This window comes from Diadema antillarum, unplaced genomic scaffold, assembly GCF_040938485.1.
Source record: "Diadema antillarum isolate AM-2024a unplaced genomic scaffold, OU_Dant_1.0 scf00000148, whole genome shotgun sequence".
Taxonomy (NCBI): domain Eukaryota; kingdom Metazoa; phylum Echinodermata; class Echinoidea; order Diadematoida; family Diadematidae; genus Diadema; species Diadema antillarum.
The window spans coordinates 1,264,067-1,282,664 of NW_027271037.1; the positions used below are offsets into that span (position 1 = coordinate 1,264,067).

At 36.9% G+C, this 18,598-nt stretch overlaps 2 pseudogenes; both read left to right on the forward strand.

The window, feature by feature from the left end:
- The first annotated feature begins 2,519 nt into the window (after positions 1-2,519).
- LOC139721725 (sodium- and chloride-dependent neutral and basic amino acid transporter B(0+)-like) overlaps positions 2,520-18,598 on the forward strand; it is a 28,809-nt pseudogene continuing 12,730 nt past the window's right edge.
- Positions 7,756-14,583, forward strand: LOC139721708 (uncharacterized; annotated as a pseudogene).

The window sequence follows — 18,598 nt, forward strand, 5'->3', positions numbered from 1 at the left end:
CTCTCTGATATTCTAATCACATTTTGAAGAAGAAATCCGCCTCAAAAATGAATAACCTCCGAAAGAAAGAGAAATTATTCCCCACTAAATAGTATTCAAATTGCAAAAATTGGATAAGAAATAAGAAAGATATAACATCTTGAAATTTCACATTTTTTAAGGAAAAAGTGTAAATCTGAGCTGTACGTTGTCAAAGTATAAATAGTTTTTTGTTGTTGCTGCTGTTGCTGCTGTTGGCCAGTCTTGTGAATATTCAAATGATCGAGTTGTTGATGTCATACCCTCATGTTTTCATGTATGTTATACGTGAAATTCGGGGAAATGTTATTTTTCGCTAATACAAGTAAAATCATGTTCCCATACTAAGATGTTATATCAAAGTTAATATTTATTCTTTTTTATATTGGGTAGTCACAAGAAAAGTTTCGAAATATACGATTTTGTCATTTCTTTACATAAACTCAATAAGAAATTGTGAGAGCATGACATCTCCAACTTATTCATTGGAATATTCATAACTGGTCAAGAAGCGTTCAAAGTTGTCCTTACTTCCTTATTTTTCATGCAATTTTTGTCATTTTTGTATTGTTCTGTAGGGAATATTTCTCTCTCTCTCTCTCTTTCTCTCTCTCTTTCGTGGATTTCCGGGTTAGGATGATCCAGGTTTAACAAGTTCTGTATCATCTAAAGCTTAAAGCTTGCTCTCTTAAGATCTTTAGAGAAATTGGAAATGAAGTTTGACGTAATTTCTGTACGTTTTGAGCTGTATACGTCACGTATTTCAACTGCCGATTCTTTTATCTTAATGAATGAAAGAAGGCGTATATCATGACATTTTATGTGGTAGGAAGCATAGACTCAGAAAGGAATTTTCATTCCAGTTAAATGAGAATCTCGAATGAAAACAGTACACAATTAAGCAATAATCAAGATTGAGTAAAAAATGGACGAGAAATTAAGCGGCCGACTGTAAAAATGCCCTGATATTTACAAAAGTATTCTTGAAAAGTTTGCATTAGTATGGAATGTGATCATGACGTCATGAACTCTCATAGAGAGATTTAAAAGATACATAAATCAATTGAAATTAATTTTGATCAAAATGTTATATAACTATTAAAAAATATTCCTTGATGAACAAAAATCATTGAGGTGCAGCAAGTTGTAAGGCGGTATATATCGTCAATTCCTTTATTTGCATAATTATTTTTGAGTTTGCAAAAGCTGTTTTGTGAAAATAAACGATTCTTCGCAAGTATATAGCTTACCGTATTCAAAGCAATAAAAGGTAAAATATTCGTTGTTTGTATTAAAAGTTACTTTCTTCCAGAATAATTCTAAATCTGTCCCAGTGTGCCCCTTTAATCAGGGTATGTTTTATATGGGATAATTATGTGAGCGGGATGGAGGTCGAACGGTTTGTAGGAGTTCATTATTGTTTAAAAATTTGAAGCGCTTGGGGATTCAAGAGTCAAATTCAGGAGGGTATGTATTCACTTTCCTCTGACTTTATGTCAAAAATCATACTCAGTAAATATGTATATGGTTGTCGAGCATAACCTGAATGTGTTTCATATCACTTATGGGCCAACAAGAGGGGAGGGTTTATCTGTTGTTGTTTGTTTGTTTGGGTTTTTTTTTTTTGTTTTTTTTTTTTACTTGTTTTAAATAATTAATACATTCTCACGAATGTTCGCCATAAGGCATACACCTTCTTTACATTTTTGTAGTTACGAACCGGCTTCGATGTAATATACTTTCTTTCATTTTCGGATTTGAATACAGAACCTTCGGAAAAGCAAATGCACCTGTTCTTCTCATACTGAGTCAATCTCAAAATCGCACAAGAAAATAGTTCGAAATTAAGGCGAGAAGGCATTTTCTCGGAACTTACCAAGGAGCGAATTCAACGACTTTAAAACTTGCCCATCATCTCCGACATAATCAATCAGTATTCATTGTATCCCAATATACTAGTATATGGCAAATTCTTTGGACCCCGAGGAATGGATCACTACGTGTGTCCACGTGATATGAATTTCATGAGAAAGTTATTTTCAACCAAAGAGTTGCGCTCACTGGTATGAATATAACGCAGTCGTACAGACAAAAGCAGATACACTTTGTGTATACATCAGCATGACTCAAGAATTAATTCAGTTTATTGATTTGTTTGTCTTACTACAGCCCTTTTGCAGCTGACAATACGGGACATCTTTCGCGGGTTCATTGCTCATTGTCCAATGCTTAAAGCACTAATGTGTATTCACTGTACAAATATGACTTTGATAGAAAAATAGATCTTGCTTTCCATGGAGAGACACAAAAATTTGCCAAAGGTTTGCGTGACTCCCTGAAAAGTTTACACTTTCCATCTTTGGAAAGGAGTTAACGGGAGCAGCTTAGAAGAATGATAAATCCCTGTTGAACAGCAGGTTGTCATAAAGGGCAATTCACTTGTTTGAAAAGTTTAGTTTGAAAAGGTAAAGCATTGAATAATCAACGTTTTCCTCCGTTAGATGTCAAGTGACCCGAAGAATCAAAAAGGGCGGGACACATGGAGTGGCCGGTTTGACTTCGTGGTTACCTGTCTTGGCTACGCGGTTGGTCTGGCCAACATCTGGCGGTTTCCTTATCTGTGCTTCCAGAATGGCGGAGGTAAGCAAGCATGGCAAGATTCGACGATCATTTCCTCTTCCTCAACGATACATGTTTTATCATTTATTCAGCATCACCTGATTACCTAATGCAAAGCCAGCAAATATGTAATGCAATGGGAAACCGACAAAACCAAAAATTTATGTTTTTGTGCGCAATATTATAGATGGGCAGCCAGAAAGAGATCATAAACATAACACATGTGCAGGGTGGTCCACAACTTGAAATTTTAGCATGTTGCAAGCTCAGAATCTGAGAATATTGCTGAAATTGAATATGCGCGGAGCACACACAATGAGTACGTAGTACGCAATATTTTGCTGCTTATCTCTCTTTGTGCTGCTTACATTCAATGTTCTCTCTCATGTTTTGCACACAAATATCTAAAGTACCTGGTAGTTTGATGTTTCTTATGTTATGCACATGTTTTGCACATTTTTGAATACTTTTACTTTGAGCTTGTTGCAAATTCTTGAGGATGTTGCATAGCATGTTGCTGGCTTTTTAGGATGTTGCACAAGAATTTTAGCATGTTGCAGCGACATGCTAAAACCCCTCATGGACCACCCTGCATGTGTATATATATATATATATATATATATAATATATATATATATATATACATATATATACATACTGTATATATGTATATATGTGTATATATTTTTCCAAGTCACGAAAAATATGAAAATTATTCTAGACATTGTATAAAGAGTTTTTTTTCCAGATGTTGATAAATCCACTTTTTGCTGTAAGGAGAACAACCTGGATTTTTATTCCACATGTTTGGAGGTATTTTAATGCAATGGCTTCCTGTCTTAATAGTACCCACAATGTGATAAGGAATATGTGATTGGAAAAATCTATGTCTTTAATCACTACTATGAAAGAAAAATAATGTGTCTTTGAATTGTGTGGATGTAGCGCCTTTTTGGGACAAACCTTTTAACGCGTTGATGTTTAAGACTTGATTTTTTTTTGAGTGACCAGTTTCTGTCACTGTATGTATTTTTTCCAGGGACGAACTATTATCTCTCTTAATTCTTATACATTCTCTATCGTGAATATACACACAACACTACTCCTTTACACAAACTCTTCACAACTTGTACTACGCACCACCCACCATTGACCACCCGGCATTGCTCGGCGAAAACTGCTCAGGGAGTGGTGATCGGAATATCTATGATGGAATTGTGCATGACATGTGTATTTCTGATACTATTATCATCGTCTAGCACGTGTTTATGATCATAATTGTCTCCCGCATTTCTACTCCTCTTACATTTCATTAATTTGTCTCTCGAACAGCTGTGCCCTGTTGCATAAAACCCTTACCGCTGGACTTACCGCTCCTTTCTAGCGGTAAGTCTTCAAATTAGCGGTAAAGTTTAAAATCCTTGATGCTGATTGGCTGTGACGCCTAATTTTGACGGTAGTTACCATTGAAATTCAACGGTAAGTTTTATGCAACGGGAAACTGGTGTGTTAATTTAACCATTTCCTTTATCTATCACGTTTTACAACCCAACAGTCGCCGTAAATTACAACTCTCTTTGACCTGTGTACCCTGAATAGAAACATGGAATCGAGCACGATTCCGGTGATGTCTATCTTCAACATGCAGCCTTGAACTTTGTACCAACGTTAAAGCACCAAACGTATTCATAATTCATATGAAGAACAAAATAGCACTTGATAGCAAATGTTGGTCCTATATTCCTTTTATTACTAGACAAATAGAACTCCTGTACAAGAAGGAATGTGTGGCAGTTCATTCTCGTGAATAATATCTTGATAAACTGCGCGAAGTGAACCTCTATAGTCTATATACATAGAAACTGTGCCTGTTATCAGAAATTTATGATGAGTAAGATCAGATTTTATGCGGGAATCAAAATAAGGGTCTAAATGATGCAGCATTTTTATATTTGACTAAAAGTTTGCATTTCCTTTTCAAAGATGGGAAGTGATACACAGACATCTATCTTATCACAGGACTGTTATGAATAATCTATGCCAAACTTTACATCCTTACAAGTGTGTATTGAGCAGCGTTCTGTTGTAACAAAAATAGTGTTCCTATATATATCTTGATAATCGATGCAAAATTTGATGCAGATATTCAGAGGTCTCGAGTAAGTTATCTTCACATTAAACATGCAGTGGATGATGTATTATACGATATTTAGCAGAATCGAAATGTTATGGTTATACTGAGCTAAACTATTGATTATTAGAGATTGCACATTGTTTACAAGGTAAAAGAACTTGTATTATTATTTCTGTTGTAATGTTCATAAATGAGAAGTATGAAACTAAAAAATAAATGAATGAAATGAAATGAATTTTGTGCAATGCAGACTATCAAGACGTACTTTTCAGGGCTAAAATTGATTTTTATGAGGCTGCCGACCTTCTCGAAAAGCGGAATAGCTGCGTTTACACCATGTTCCCGGCGGCCACCGTACGGCAGCCCCATTTGCCCAAACGTAGGTCGCCGTGGGTAGACTACATTTTCTCTTGTTTTTCCAACTTAAGGCCGTGTCACACCTTTCCGGGCAAGCCTTGCGTGCGACTTGCAAAGAGCATTTTTGACTACCCGGAGGTCCCCGTAGACGATCAGCGCATGACAGTACCTAGCATTTTATCTCAACCGTAGTCGCCCGGAGGTGCGCACGCATTTATTTTTACCCGCAACCGTGTTTAGGCCCTGTCACACCTTTCCGGGCAAGCTACTCGGGCTTGTTACCTGTAGGTTTTTTCTAGCATAACGGACATTCCTGAGGGCGGAAAAGGATTTGAGCGAGTCAGCGCATGTGTCTTATAGTCCATGGGCCAGGCCAGATATTGGTACCACCTGAGGTGGCAGAACCTTTTTGGTGTAATTTTCTTTGTCGGGCATAGATATGCTTATCAAGCTATGATAGCATTTCCAAATGAGTAGTTTAGTAATAATAAAATGAATTTTTAACCAATTTGGTCTCGTTGTTATATCCCTGTACTTCTGAATAGAAACTAACTGCTATACAGAGAAGAGCACTGTCTTCTGCATGTTCACAGGTGTTCTGTTGTAAATGCGGTGGGCTTAGTCTTTATTCAAGGCAGCGAAGGGAATATCCAAAGATTATGATGTCCACAGCGATTAATCTTTATTCAAGACGGCGAAGGGAATATCCAAAGCTTACGATACAGTGTATATCCCTTTATCTAAAAACAACGACAACAAGAAAAAAGCAATTCCTCGTGAATTTTACCGTATTTTTCAATTATTTATCATTTTCCGGTGAAAACGCAACGATGAAAACGCTAATACCACGCCAATGTCGCTTTATTTCCATCCAACAATGAAAGATAATGCAAAGACAATGTAGCGGTACACTACAGTACATTATACTGAATAATTGTTGTAATGAACAGAGTGATTTTTGTTTAAAACTGATGTATTTGTTGAGAGGGTAGTATAAAAACAGTATAGATAATCCCTTTTATTAGGAACTTTAGATATGATAACGGTACATTGTTCTAGATAGAGACTAGGCGCACCGCGTGACATCTGTGGACAGCATAAACATTTGGATATTCCCTTCGCTGCCTTGAATAAAGACTAAGCGCACTGCGTTTACAACAGAACACCTGTGGAAATACAGAAGACAGTGCTCTTCTTTGTATAGCGGTTAGTTTCGATTCAGAAGTACAGGGATATAAAAATGAGACCAAATTGGTTAAAACTTCATTTATTATGACTAAACTACTCATTTGGAAATGCTATCATAGCTTAATAAGCATATCTATGCCCAACAAACAAAATGACACCAAAAAGGTTTTGCCACCTCAGGTGGTACCAGTAACCCATTTTTCGAGTCTTGGCCCATGGACTATTACTTGCTGGACGCGTTCTACTTAAATTATATTTGCGAGTATACTGTGTGACCTTTGTACCAGTCGCGTGGGGGCTGACAACTCAGTGAAGGAATCCCTCTAATGGAATGGCTGAAATCCCACAGAATTTCATTATCTTGGCTGCATACGGGACTGCGAAGTACCTGCGTGGGAGTTGCCTGGGAAGTGCTGCCGCTAAGGGTCTCCTACTGGCGTTCTGCGTGGACCTCTACGGGCATTCCCGCGACTCACCCGGAAAAAGTCTTGGTCATGCTCGAAACTTGGCAGCGGTTAAATCGGACTTGCGTGAGCACCTCCGGGCAACTATGAGCTAGATACTGTCAGGTGCGGACCAACTGCGGAGAGCTCCGGGGAGTAAATTTGTTTCCCCGCAAGTCAAGCCGCAAAACTTCCCCCGTACGGTATGACAAGGCATGAATGAAAATTGCAAACATTCTTGTTCGCCGCTGAAAATCTTCTAAACGTGCTGGAAACTACCTCCTCGCCACAAGCCCGCGTAGCTTGCCCGGAATGGTGTGACACGGCCTTTAGCATTCTAGTCTCGTTCGTTTCAGTCCCCACCCTGATTGATGAGCATATATTCATCAGACGCTGTTCTCACGGCGTCTGGTCAGGCTAGACTATCAGTATTTTGATTTGATTTGATTTGATTTGATTTGATTTGATTTGATTTATTCTCTATATATGTCTTTTTTTCCCAAATCCATCAATTTTCTGCAAATTCATTAACATAGTACTAAAATAACAGTAGTATGAATACTTTCAACAATTATCATCATTTTCATCAATTATGCAATACATCTGGAACATAATCACATGAGTTACATCTTAATTTGCATACAGAACAATTGCCAAGAATAAGCACAGAGCTTGACCTTTTGGCAACCGATAGCAATAACGATTAAAATGAAGAAAAACAAGAGGGTCCAACATGATGCTCGTGGAATAAGGGTTAGAGAGACTGAGAGAAAGAAGAAGAAGAAAAAGAAGAAGAAGAAGGTCCGTGGTCCAACGACGGACAGTTGGGTTATTAGGCCCTATGTGCCGTCGTGTTTGGTTGCATACAATATTCCTCATTAGCCATTGTTAGCATCGGGACTGCCGTGGCATTTTTTTTTTTTTTTTTTTTTTTTTTTTGGACAGTTTGCCTATCCCGTCTCCCCGCGTTGTTTCACGTCTAAGGTGGCCTGAAACATGCCTACCGTGGTTGCCGGGAACATGGTGTGAACGCAGTATTTAACGGTATAGTTTACCATTATTTTGCAGATGAAACAAAAACCCAACTTTAGTGCTTTGAAATAGATCTTAAAAATGAGTTAGGGATAAAAACGAAATACTGTAAAAATTTAAATCAGCAAAATCGATTTTATTTTATACAAAATGTGAACAATAGTTAAAATAAAAACCGTACACTCTAAAAACAGTCTAGTCAAATAATTAACTAGATTTCCCAGTCAAGTAAAATTGACTTGAAAATCAGTCAATTATCAGTTACTTTGCTCCCTTTTACTATAATATCTGTCATCGATGAATAACTAAGTGCAATAGTATACAAATAGTGAATGGTCACGAGTGCAATGGTACGAGATTTCGCACGAGGTGAAAGATAAGAGGCGCTCTATTCAACGAGGCGAAGCCGAGTTGAATAGAGCGCCTCATCTTTCACCGAGTGCGAAATCTCGTTCCATTGCACGAGTAAAGACCATACACTATTTGATTTATACAACGTCCAAGTAGATCTTTTTGGTCTAAGTAGGCCTAGAAGTCTATATATGTATGAAAAATATAGCCATACTTAAATGTGGATCCACTGCGATTCTCTTTCTGGCTTGTGCAATCAGGGCGTTTAGATACAGGTCGGTCCGGTCACAGCCTAGCGCTCATACACGTACACTACCACTACTTTACGAAGGCCTACGTACGCGCATGCATGTACCGCACACGTACACTGCGCTAGCTGCATGCGATCCTCAATATGCAACACACAGTACACGCAGTACCGTACAATTTCTCGAACCGTGGAATAGAACGAAAAAATCGAACCAAGTTGCACGCAAAAATAGAACCAAAATTGCACGGCGCGCTGAATGGAGTACTTATTGAATATCACGTGACCAACAATCCTCCAATCAAATTACAAGGATCTACTTGGACGTTGTATAATTACGTTTGACGGGTTTCCTTTGATGCGCTTACTGGGAACAAGCGCGGTCGCTTATTGGCCGATCCGCGCGATGGTTCGAGTAAAAGTTATGTTGATCACTAGCTGTGTGCGCTGCTAGCTAGCTGGGCCTGGGCTAGAATAAGCCGTTTTATTTTTCGTTCGGCGATGGATGATTTCGTGAGGCAAAGACTGCTGGAATGGGGGATGGAGGAGTTGATAGACATTTTCAAGGGTAAGTTGAAACTGCATTAGGTCTACCGTGTAGTGCAGTTGAGTTTTGCACCTGCATGTGGTCGGAAGTGACCGTGAATGATGGCATGACATGTCATGAGTGTGACACTGACTGTATGAATTGATGGGGGGACCGAAAGGCTACGCACTTTGTTTTCAGCAGCTAGAAAAATCACGGAAATCATTGGCTTGTGCAATTTCATTTTTATATCTTGATTCTACATATTCCAAAGTTGATAGAGAAAATTACGAGGGTTGAATGTTAATAGCGCTTATTTTCAGGTCAATATTAATGCCGGTGTCAAATCTTGTTCTGACAATGAAGGGGTCCTAAAGCTACGCAGAATGCCTATGCATTTGAGTCATGCAAATCTTAGTATTGAAATTTACTGTGTGTGTGTGTATCGCGTGTGTACCCTGATTTGAACGCGTCGCATTGCGCGTGTATGTTATTTGTATGGTGCGTAGCATTAGGACCCACTGTACCTTTTGTGTGAATGTGAGGTCTAAACGTTATTGAATCGGTGCGAAACTGCATGCACTAGCGGGCTGCCGTCAACCGCCAATTAAACTTCATTATTCATGTATTGGTAGGCCTACGGAGTCGGAGTCGGCCTAAGCCCAACTTAATCCAGACTAAAGCGGGCTATAGCCGCTAGTACGTAGTAATAATCTAGGCTTAACTTAAGCCTAGCCTAGCCTAGGCTAGACCAAACATTAGGCTATTTAATAGGCCGATCTATCTGTGTTTGTGGACCTTGCATTGTACTGTACTCTGTGTGTGTGCCCGCCTGTGTGCACGTGTGTGTGTGTGTGTGTGTGTGTATGTGTATGTGTGTGTGTTTGTGTATAATCGGCCCGTACTGTATCTGTGAGCTATGTCCAAACTTCGTATCTCTCAGCTATTAAAATCCATCCTCATCAGATTGAGGACATCACAAGGAATTTACGGGGCATTAAAAAAAAAGGCTCTCGTTAAATGTCTTGTAATTTGTTTTGTTTTCTTTAATTCATGTGATTTGTCTCTAATACTTGGCTCATACGTGGTGACTTTTCACAAAGGTGTGAGTAGTGACCATGGCATATTATAAGGTTGTACGTGACATTCAATTTTTTTTTTTTCATTTTAACTTGCCCTAACAACCACTAAATAGCATTTTTTACTAATCTCTTCTAACCATGCATACCACTTCCAGGTGGTTAGATCCACCAGATCCACTGACTAGACTTTTTAATTGTTTTGATGTTTTTTATAATATGCAAATGTGGGATATGTATGGGGCGTTCTGCCCCACTACTGACCTATCTCTTTAAGCTGTTTGCACCTGATATTGCCCATCGACATGTAGTACATGTTAACATTAACTTTAGCAAGATCACCCTCGTGCAACTGCAAGAGATGGAGGCCGATTTTTTTTTTTTTTTTAGTTTTTCCCAAGTAAAGAAACCAGAAGCTCCTCTTTGAAATTATACATGTGATGTATATGTTACATGTAGCCTATTCAAAGATTAAAGTTTTGGTAAAGTGTCCACTTTTCTGTGGAATTACCCATATTGCTTTTTCCCTTTCAAATTGAAAATAGATTTATACTAGTAACATTTTTTTCATTTATTCCAGATTCAGCAGGACTTCAGGATTCTTTATCCAGAGGTTGCAGATAAGCTGTTCTCAGAGTGGCCAAAAATAGCTCCCTGGTACTGAAGTATGCAGACCTCAATAACCCGACATGGCAGGAAGCTTTGACTGTTCCGCATCTCCGTAAGAATATTTTTTTTAAAAACCAACACATTTTAATTGACTATAACATTTACAACATTGAAGTTGGAATGATGCAAATAGAGAAATGATATTTGGAATGGGGAAAGAGAGATTTCCAGGAGGAGCAAAGAGAAAGGTCAATTAGAGAATATTAATTTAATATATTCTAACTACAATATAGATTTCAATGGTAATGTTGCTTGTTTGCAAAACATCATTGGGGGTCTTGAAAAGAAATGAGCTAATTGTAATTTGAAATGATAGGTCATCATGCCAAACCATGAAGTTGTTGGTTATATGGCAATGGTCCTTCTACTCGAAATTAATTCCAGTTCATTTTCTTCCAAATCAAAAATTTTTGTAGGATCATGAAATCATTTTATAAAGTACTTTATTTCCATACTATGATAATTAGCAAACCATTTGTCATTCCCTATGCCAAACTATGGTCACTCCAAATTCAGAATCATCCCATGTTCCGTTTTATTTCACCTCGGCCATTGGTCTTGGTGAAATAAAAAGGGGCATGGGATAATTCTTAAGTTGTCATTCACCTAATGTGGTTTGGGGAATTCTATATTATATATTATCTAATCTTATTCAATTTGTTTTCTTCCTAATTGTGCAGCATCTTCTGCCAGTGCGTGTCCTGCAGCAGAAGTGGAGACCGTGGCACTTCTTGCACTTCCACACATCGTGAATCCAGGAATGAAGAAGGTGGGGAAGTGCAGCATGAGATGCAGCAGGGCAGAGGCGTCCAAAGCCTTCATCGACATCGGCCCAGTAAGAAAATCAATTTAATGAAATGCAAATCACTCAGCCTCGGACATAGTCTAAGCATGTTAATTTTTCAATTTTAAAGGTAACATGGAGTACTGGTCAATGGTGGAAAATTTTGCTTAAGTTTAATAGGCCTATGATTGATTTTCAGCCAAGAGTACTTCACATTTGCACTGTAGTATGGAAACATTTCAACACAAATGTACTGAATATTTTTAGAATCATAGGTTAAAACATGCTTGATACTTTTTGACATCACCCAACATCAAAAAGTCAGATTAACACTGTCCAATATATGCATTTCTGTGTTAGTTCTATATCAAAATGATTTTTTTTGGATCATTGCTATATGACGAATGTTCTACTATTTCCAGCACATTTAATGTGTATCATGCATTAAATTATCAAGGTTCTGTGAAATTTATTTTATACCGCAAGTACATGTATTCCTATATACCTTTAAATTGTCCTTATTATTCATTTACTGATGAGCATCAATTATTTCACTTAACCAGTTTATTCTCTGTGGTTCATTTTCAGTTTGCTTTAGCTAGCATATATCATGTTCTTTTTCATGACATAATCATGAAATAAAAAAGATGACAAAATATGCATTTTTTGCTGTGTTGTTGGAAATGTCCCTACTGTTAAATCTCAAACAGAGGTGCGAACTGACTTGAAAGATTGCACTCTTTATATTTCTGGGATTATTGATACTAATTCATGTATATATGAAGACTTATGGGGTGTTGCAACTGATTGTTACTGGCCAATCAAAATCATTGCTGCATGCATGTCTTCTTAAAAGGACAGACCCTGAGCCAATCAGCATGGTTGTTTCAAAATTAGTAATTATTTGCAATTGATTGCAACCTTCTTGCAACACCCCCATTAATTTGCAAAAGGGGTTAGATCCAATTTTTTTATGAAAATTGAGTTATTGATGTAAGAACATTGTTCAACTGTGCCTGTCTTTTGAACAAAAGTATTAAGCTAAATTTTCAGAGCACTTATGAAGAAATGCACTTCTTAATTTCACTTTTCCATAGAAGCCTGTACAAAATCTGGCAAACAAATGCGTTTTTCTCTGAAGTCACAAAAGTGGATCTAACGCGTTTTACGAACAAACTCTTCATATACTTTGAAGATATATTGCGCTGTTTTTACCAAGACAGATATTATTGATATTTACCCCCACTTTGTTTTTATGGAACTCTTTAAAAAGAGCAATTATGCGCCTCTAATCGAGATTTTACTTTACTTTGTCCCATGCCTCATTGCCAACACACAAATGAATGGAAATTTGTTTTCTTTTAATACCTTCAAATTATTTTAACAACATTGATTTACACATGTCTTGAGATGACATGTAGAAAACGAAAAGAAAAATAAATAACATTTCATATTGCATTTGTCAAATACTCTCCACTGTTTCTTCATGTCATAAGAATTCGTAATTGTAATAATGTAATCTGAAAAGTGATAGAGCACCATAATTTTCTCCTTCTTCAGGTAGGAACAAACCTTCCAGACTACCTCGAAAACTGCAAGCAGGAGCAACCATTTGTGCTCGCCCTTGGAGACATCCTCAAGCCGGAGCAAGTGTTTGTCATTTGTTATGGTGTTGCATTGGAGGCAATGTCCCTCATCCAAGGAGTGGACCTTTGTTTCAAGGCCATCTTCGTTCTCTGGGTAGATTATCCTTGGGAGGCAGCCAACACTTATGACTTTCTGCAGAAAGTCATTTGTAAGATGGATGGTGGAAAACCCAACTGCAAGACCACAACCCCATCCAGTACCATTTCCCTTAGGACGTACATTTCAAATTTTTCATCATAGAGTCCTAGGAAATGTTAAAGGTAGTAGCCCATATTTCCAAACCCACAAAACTCAAAGCGGGATGAAATAGGTCCTTTATGACTTTGAAAGACAAGTTCAAAGTATCATAATTCACCTGTCGCCTTTTGTCAATGATATTCAATTCTAGAGAGAGAGAACCAGGGTTTTAGAATCAATTTCTAAACCCGTCGTCCCGATGCTTTTACGAATGGTGCAAAATTACTGTTGAACGCGGAGCTCATATGATTATATAACATATAATTTATCTATATAATTGTTTTACAAACGGCGCCTCATAGTAGTGCTGCGCAGTTTTCTGCGAATTGTCAAATCGACGATGCGACATCACTGTTTTTCCCATCGAAGACACCTTCGAATGACAATTTCAAGTGCCTGAACGTATTTCTAAAGAAGTCTAGAAGTGATGTAAGTCAGAAATCTGATTCCTCCTATTTTATATCGATTAAGAAAGACAAACGTGCTGTTTTATGAGTCGTCCCTGGATTGGATCTTGAGCTCCGCCGCTTCGCACTCTTGAGTTACTGTTGAACAAGAGGTAATCTGAAGAAACATGTTACATTTTCATATGTTTTTACCAAAGTAAGAGGCAGATTGAAATGCTATTTTGTACATGTTTGCTGTAATCATATCCAAACTCCATGCAAACTATACTGCTTGTTTTGACATATTTTGCAAATGTGGGCTACTGTTCAGACAAGGCACAACAAAGCTCGGCAACATTTTGCGTACAAAGTCAATGGGATATGAGGCGTCAAAAAATGTTACAGAGGCAAGTGACTTTTTTTTTGTCGCAAGGCGACAAAAATGCGGACCAATCAAATTCCTTTAAAAAGTAAGCGCAAAATAATTTGTCCAGATGATCTTTATACATGGTTATAGTTATACTATGTTATGTGTGATGATGCAAAATCCTGTTTGTGCCACTTTCATCATTTAACATAGAAACTGGTAAGAAGATCATACTGTTACTTGAAAGAAATTCATAATGTACAAGTAATCTAAATGATAAAAACATCACAAAAACATTATTATATGATATTCATACCTTAGTACAGGCTATTCAAAAAACTGTTACATAATAACAATCCAAGAATTCTTTGTTTGAAAATGGTCTGAACAATGACAACAGGCTACATGTAGAGGAATAACAGAATTTTTTCACAAATGGGATTTCTCGAATTCCCGTTTTTTTTTTAAATTGTTTTTCAAAAACAGGGTCACTAAGTAGAATTTCATAAATGAATTAAAAAAAAGCGTGGTTTCTTAGCTTTAGGTACTTAGCATATACAACTAGATTGTCAATGACTTTCATCTCATAAATATATGTTTTCTTTCATTGTACTCTGTTTTGCATGAATACAGTACGATGTCAGCAATGACCAATGCTATGGCCCGAATTCACAAAAGAGGTTTTTTAAGCGTACACGCACACAGAATCCGGTCCAATTATGTGTTTTCTTTAAGCGCGCGCATGGGTTGGTGCGCTTATTTACACTTATTTTTCGTACGCGTAAGGAGGTTTAAACCACCCCATGGTTTAAACCTCTTTTGTGAATTCGGACCTATGTGTATAAAACGAATGGAAGAATCTGCACAAATGCGCAGAAAAATGTTAATATCTCAAAATGACGTTACCAAATCAAATCTAAAAAATTCCTCTGAAAAAAATATCTGGCTTTACAATGGTACCAGCCAAAAGTAGGTTTATAATGAATATCATAACTGTTTTTGACCTTCATTTATTGATTTTGACCAAAAAGTCTGATTCCATGCATAATTAATGAAATTATATAATTTTTCGAGAAAGCAACTACACAATATAGTAGATAATGTCTTGGGCGACATGCGTGCCAATTTTTCGACAGCCAAGATCTCAAGCCCGGCCTATTAGGTTTAACCCTAAAAAGACGGGGGAGGGGGGGGGGGGGGGGGGGTCAAAATAGCCCAGTATTTTTAAGGTTAAGGGAGCTGAAAAGAATAATTTTTAATATTTCATGTTGTTTCATGGATTGACGGTCATGTAATATATGTAAATGAAATGTTCTCAAAATACTTCGATTAAAATGTTTCGTGATTAGACTATTAAATCAAATGCAAAGTGTATATTTGCATGTTGCCTTGAATGTAAGATGGTTTGCTATTGCAATTTTTTATGATTTGGTTTGATGTTTGCTTGCAGCATAATTGAACTGTGATGACACGAACACCGGCCAAGGAGGTGCATGAAAGAATGCAAGTGTATGCTGTGACTATGAATGGTGAAAATCTACGAGAATATCAGTGAAAGTGGAATGACTATATTTATTGTCAATACTGACTGATAAAAAGAGTGAAAAATGACTAGAAATGAATGGTGAAATGACTGAAATATCAGTGAAAGTGTGATAACTATATAAATAGTCAAAACTGACTTGCAAAAATAGTGAAAATTACTAGAAATCCAGTAAGATTTTTTAACTGATTATCTAGTCAAATAAATATAACTAGAAATATATAGTCAAAATGACTGATTATCAGTTGCACCCAGCTGACCCTTTTGCCTAGTCAGATTTGACTAGATATCAGTCATATTTGACTATACCTTTTTTAGAGTGTACACAGTTACGTTTTATTGAGCAAAATGCTAATATCTCCTTATATTTCAGGCTTTATTGAGAAAATGTTATTTGGTAGGATGTTTTGTGGCACAACAGACCTACGCATATCAAATGTGATATCTTGAACATTTTATAAATCACTGCTCCCAAAGGTTTAACAGGACCTTTAACACAAAGTAAAAAGACTTTTTGGGGATCCAGCGTTCCACGAGTTTTTGTTGTTTTTTTTTTCACATTAGACTTAATTCACTCTGACAAGTTTGATTTTCTTTCCTTAGGTCTTTAGAAGTTAATAATTGCTTATATAGCAGATTTCGTTGAGAAAAAGAAACCAGTGGAAAAAAAAATCTTTAACTGAGGAAGGGACCTACTATTCGATGAGAAAAGGAAAATATAGGCCTACATTGGTGTACATGAAATAAAACGGCCTGTAATATGAGCTCTTGAATACGCTGTTAACACCATAGGTCCTGCATGTTTTGTTCGAATAATCGACCTGAATTTAATTGAGATCTGCGATGAAGAATGTTTAATATTTGAAGTGCAAATAACGTGTAGTTTCTTTCACTGGAATTTATGTCGTGTTACAAGTCGTTCTCTCGAGAAGATGTTTTACGTCAAATATACCTGATGTTTAATACCGTCATACATTATATTACATGTGTGTGAATGCAATAAATGATGAAAAACTAAAACTCATCGTGGTTTATGTAAATCCTAAAGACAATTTTACAAAATTTTTGATGCTTTGTAGAAAGTTCAAATTTCCGACTGCTTGCATTAGGTTGCCTATATAGTTTCATTTGTCAACTTAGTAGGTAAGTCAAGTGTTCTTTCCATATGCTGGAAAAATAATATGTATGAGATGAACTTTTATTTTCTTTATATCATTATAATTCTTAGCGTGACATTACGAACTTTAGTGACATTCTTGTCCGGTTATTTGCGGGACAGATCTTACCAAGTCTTTTAAAGATTTACACCTTTTTAGCAAATCATGAGGTTTTCTTCAAACTTGATTGCTTGAAGACTAATATTTCTGAGTCCAGAGAATCCACGGATATATTTGGGGTAAATTACCTTGTAATTGTGGTTTGTGGATACGTCGGAGTTACTTGAGTGGGACCTTCGAAGATATGCATTGACCTGGTGTTGTCTTCTCGCTCTGAATATATTAACAAAGTGGATGTCGTTCCTCTCGGTCTGAGTGATCATTTTATGGTAGTTGTAAGCAGGAAGACAAAATGTCGTAAAAGTAATACAGTGAAATATGCTCGTATCCGTAATTTTAAGAATTTTTATGAAGAAAAATTTATCCTAGATCTGCTGCGGAAACCATGGCACAGAGTTGAGGAATGTGAAGACGTAGATGAGGCACTAGAATTGTGGACAACTTTATTTGATGAAGGTTATGATATTCATGCTCCTTTCCAGACTATCCGTGTACGCACGAATTATACAGCCCCATGGGAATCTAGGGAGATGATTGAACTTGGAAGAAAGCGAGATTTATTGTTTTCTAAGGCTCGAACTGAATCTGACTGGAGAGAAGCAAAGAATTTGAGAAATAACGATAATAACATGGGCAAATATTTGAAGAAAATGTTTTATTCTAAAGAGATCACTGAAAATAAAAAAGATTGAACTAAATTGTGGAATGTAATAAGGGAAGCCACAAATTTACAAAGAGGAAACACAATGCCCATGTCAGATGATAGAGAAAAATTACTTTATGAGTTCAATGAATATTTCGTGTCTGTTGCAGATAAATTAGCAGAAAAGTTTGATACTGATTTTAATGATATGTCTTTTTACACAAAAGCAATTTCACATGAATCTCGCTTCCATTTTCAACCTGTTCACGTGTCATTTGTTGATAAGCAGATTCGCACAATGCCAAGTAAAAAGGCTGTTGGCGTTGATGGTATTACGTGTAAACTTTTAAAAGCAGGTCGTCCAGCCATTACACTTTCTTTAACTCACGTGATAAATGTATCATTGACGACGGGTAAGTTTCCTGATAATTGGAAAACTGCAGTAGTCACTCCCATACATAAAAGTGGTGATCGTGACGAAATTGAGAATTATAGACCAATATCGGTTATGCCTCTAATGTCGAAGGTAATAGAAAGAGCGGTCCATGAACAGCTGTATGCTTATTTACAGACTATTAATTTTTTTGTGTGATCAGCAATCAGGTTTTCGGCCAAAACATAGCACACAGTCAACGGTATTAGATGTTACCGATTATATTCTAACAAATATGAACAGAGGGAATGTGACTGGTGCACTTTTCATCGATCTCAAAAAGGCGTTTGACACAGTGAACCATAATATTTTATTAAATGTTTTACAGATTGTCGGTATATTAGTGAAAGAGTTTGAATGGTTCTCTTCTTATCTGACTGAAAGGAAGCAGAAAACCAAAGTTGGTAAAGACTTGTCTGACTGTATGGTCATTAAGCACGGTGTACCACAAGGTTCGATTTTGGGACCGCTGCTCTTGACAGAAGTCAATTGTAAAATGCACATGTGTGCTGATGACGCAGTTTTATTATTTGAAGGTTCACCAACAACGGAACTACAAAATGATATGCAGAAAAGTTTGAGTGCTGTCAGTGATTGGTTGAAGACACTTAAATTAAC